At 69.1% G+C, this 3894-nt stretch overlaps 1 long non-coding RNA gene across 1 annotated transcript; it reads right to left on the bottom strand.

The window, feature by feature from the left end:
* Window positions 1-2188: 2188 nt before the first annotated feature.
* LOC142823319 (uncharacterized) lies at window positions 2189-3667 on the bottom strand. Its single transcript, XR_012898576.1, has 4 exons — window positions 3452-3667; window positions 3014-3136; window positions 2410-2478; window positions 2189-2295 (listed from the first exon to the last, which is right to left on the bottom strand). It is a non-coding gene; the product is annotated as an uncharacterized LOC142823319 (long non-coding RNA).
* Between the last annotated feature and the right edge of the window lie 227 nt (window positions 3668-3894).

Raw genomic sequence — 3894 nt, 5'->3', positions numbered from 1 at the left:
CACCCTCCTCCCCCCTGCTCTCTGGTCACCCCCCGTCAGGCCCGCACGGTGAGCTCCTGACCCCCCCCCCCCAGAGCTCCTGACACCTCGGCCCCCTCCCGCCTCCTAGGACAGTTTCTGTGTTCAGAGCCTCCCCCACCCCCAGGGACGCTCGCAGGGGCAGGAGGGATTCTGCCAGCAGGGACGTGGGGTGGGGGCAGCCTGAGGAAAGGGGCGGGGGACTCCCTGAGGGGATGGGAAGAAGACCCTGGCCCTGCCCCACTCTCCTGATCTGCTCCGGCTGCTCACCATGTATTCCAGGAGCTGATGGGCCTGCCCATGCAGGGCGTGGGCCAGGACCAGCCCGGCCTGGCTGTGGCGCCGCAGGGGGGAGCGGGCAGCGAGCAGAGCCTTGTCCAAAAAGCAATTCTCCTGCTCTGGTGTAAAGAGCTGCCCAAAGACCTGGAATCAAGAGCACAGGAGGTTTCAGCTGACGGCCCAGAGCCCGGCCCCAACTCCTGGGGCTAAAACAGCTTCCTCCTCCCCCAAACTCCCTTCCAGACCCTGCACCCAGACGCTCTCCTCACCCGGCACCCCAACCCCTGCCCCAGGTCACAGCTTCCTCCTGCCCCCAAGACCCTCCTACCCCCACGAGGGCCCCAGCCAGCCCCACCCCCGAGCCCTGCCCTGCCCTGGCAGCGCGTCCTTACCTCTCCCACCCTCACGCTGTTGCTGTGAGCCAGGACCCATCTTTCTTTGCAGTAGTGTCTGCACCACAGGTCCTCTGCCTGGTAGATGTTGAGGCCTGCAAGAGACACAACAGGGTCATTCTGCTGGCAGGTCTGAGCCCTTCCCCTCCCACGGGTCCCTGCAGGCATCCCTGGGCAAATGGAGGGGCACAGGGGGCAGAAGGGGAACACAGAGGGACGCATCCCCCCTTGGGCCAGTCTGGGGGAAAAGGGCTGGGTCCCCTCCCCCCGCCGCCGGCACCCTCAGGGTGTCCCTGGGGCCCAGGTCCCGGCTGGGTTCCTTACCCCTGTGGTGCAGGAGGAGTTGATACAGGCTGTGCACCCCCTCCCGGGCCAGCCGGCTGACGTCTTCGGATGGGTCCGAAATAAAAAGGCCCAGCTGGGCCACGTGGTGACCCATCCTCGGCCAGTCGGCGGAGTTCTGAGGGGAGAGAAGAGGGGGGGTCCCTCAGCATCCTGGGGCTGCACGTCCCATGCAAACGGCCGCCGAGGCGGGTCTGAGCTCGGGGGACGGACAGAGACACCTCCCGGGGCGGGGCGGGGCGGGGCCGGCCTTGCGAGGAGACAACCCTGAGCAATGGCCCCGACTGAAGGGTCACTCCGGGGGTGGAACAAGGGGATCCACTGACGGCCACTCCCCAGTCCCCAGGCCCAGTCCCTCAAGAGCCCCCCTGAAGGGCCCAGGGTCGCCCCTCCCCGGGGAAAGGAGAACGCGGCCCATTCCCGGCCCATTCCCGGCCCTGCCTCTGCCTCCCGGGGACGCTCCCAGCCCCGCGCCCTGCAGCCCCAGACCCCCCGGCTCCGAGGTCACTTACGTCAAACCCCGGGAGGGTGGTGGCGACTCCCAGCAGGGCCGTGGTGCTGCCAAGGGCCCTGGCTCGCTCCTGGGGCAGGCGGGACTCCAGCCACGGGCTCAGGTGCTGGGGGGGAAAGAGACAGGTCAGGACCCGTAGGGAGGTGCCGGTTCTGGGCAGAGCCTGGGGCTCCTCTCGGACTGTGCCCCCCCCAGCCACTGACACTGCTCCTCTCTCGGCCCCCCCCCGAGGAAGCAGAGACAATGGCCCCGTCCCCCCCACGGGGCTCACCTCCATTATGAGCTGCAGCCGGGCGGTGTCTGGGGACTCGGCGAGGAGGCTCGCCAGTAGGGCCTGGAGGTCGTAGGGAAGGGCCCGGATGAACTGCTGCAAGACAAGGGGGAGCCCTGGGTCAGAGGGGGGTTGGGGTTGGGGAATCCAGGCCACCCGCTGGCTCCGGGGTGCAGCCTTGAGCAGGGTCTGAGCCGCCTCGCAGAGCAGGGAGGAGCCCAGGCTGGGCATGGAAGGGACGGGCCCCCCGGGAGAGCAACGGGAACCCTGGAGGGAAGGATCCAAACCTGCAGCTTCTTTCCTCCCTCTGCCCCCCCCCCCCCACTCCTCTCTGGAGCTCCAGCCCAGCCCGGGAGCAGGGCCCGGAGGGACGTACCTGAGTGTGGATGGGCTCCTGCTGCCAGTCCCCAGACACTGTCTGTCCCACGGCCGCCGTCAGCAGGGGGCTCAGGAGCTGGGCCCGCAGGGGAGGCTGCAAGGTGCTGGCAGGAGAGAGGGGCAGAGACTGTTAATTCAGCAGCAGGAGACAGAGACTTTCCCACTCCCTGGCCAGGGGATCTGCTCTGGGGGGAGTCGGCGGGGGGGGGGGTCGGTACCTGAGGCTGCAGGCGGCGTTGAGGCAGTCGGCCAAGACCAGCGGGGGGGGGCGAGTCCTCCATGATCTCCTGGGAGACCCAAGGGGACAAAGGGGCGTGTGAGGCTGGGCCCCCAAGAGACGCTCACGCGGCCAGCGCCCCCACCCAGCAGGATCCAACCCCACTGCCTCCCGCTGCCCTGTAGCCCCCCTGCCCGGCACAGGGCCCCTCCCAGCACCCCCCTCCCAAACCGGGACCAGCTCAATCCTTGTCCCCAGGCCGTCTCCTGCCCCTCCCTGCCCTGGTGACCAGCCTCTGAACCTCCTCATCCCTGCTCCCCAGGCGCATCCCCAGCAGCCCGCTCGGCTCCCTTCCAGCCCCCCATGGCCCGGGGAGACCCCTCCCTGTCCCGAAAAACCCATTCCTGTCCGGCACCCCACACCTGCCCCATTTCTGTGTCCCTCCCTCCTCCAGCATCCCCACCCACCCTCCCCATGTCCACCTCCAGCCCTCCTGGCTCCACCCATCCCGTTTCCAGCACCCCCACCCGCCGCCATGGCCCAGGCAGACCCCTGTCCACCCCACGTATCCCCTTCCCTCCTCCCGGCTGCCGCGACTCGCTTACAACGATCCTGGCCATCATGGTGTCCTTGCAGCAGCGCGGCGCCAGGGTGTCCTCGCCCCTTTGGAGGGCGGCGAGGCAGGCGAGGGGGATGGCCAAGAGGAACCGCTGCAGGGCGGCTGGGCTCTGCACCCCAGAGAGAGTCTGTGAGCCTGGGGCCTGCCTGCCCCCCACGGACAGCTGCAGGGCTCAGGTCTCCCAGGAGTGGAGGTGGGAGCTGCTGGTTGTCCAAGCACCCACACTCCCCCCCCAACTGCTGCCTCAGGCTTGTGGAGGCCCAGCTGGTGCATGACAAGAGCCCCCAGCTTGGGGGGTCCAGGTCATGCAGGAGAAGGGGCCCCAGGGGTATCCCCAGGGACAAGCCCCTCCCGGAGGGGGGGGGGACGTGCTGGGAAGGGGCCGGACACACTCGGGTCCCCCCCGTGTGGAGAAGGTTCCTACCGTGTCCCGGGTGTGGAGCTGCTCTTCGATGTCATAGATGGCCCCTTCCTCCACCCGGGAGTCCACCCGCTCCTGGCAGAGCTCCGCCGAGGCGCAGGGGGGCTCTGTGCGGGAGGGAAGGGACCAGGGTGACTCCAGCGGCCAGCAGGGGTCACGCGCCCCCATGTCAGGGACCCAGGGCAGGTTGGGCCCCACACGCCCCTCGCAGGGACCCATCCCCCTTCCACCCTCACATCTGCCAACGCCCTCAGCAGAGCCCCACCAGGAACAAGAGAGCCAAGCAGCCCCCGCCCCCATCCATTGCCCTGGCTGCGGGGCAGACACTGGGGCTGCCCTCCCCCGGGTACTGGGTGAGCCCCTGGGCCCAGCGTGTTCACGGCCCCTCACCTGGGTCTGAGCGGCTGCAGGAGGTGGCCCGGCTGCAGCTGGAGGCCCAGGCGCTG

Source organism: Pelodiscus sinensis, chromosome 33 (genome assembly GCF_049634645.1).
Source record: "Pelodiscus sinensis isolate JC-2024 chromosome 33, ASM4963464v1, whole genome shotgun sequence".
Taxonomy (NCBI): Eukaryota; Metazoa; Chordata; order Testudines; family Trionychidae; genus Pelodiscus; species Pelodiscus sinensis.
This window is presented reverse-complemented; position numbering and strand designations above follow the sequence as displayed.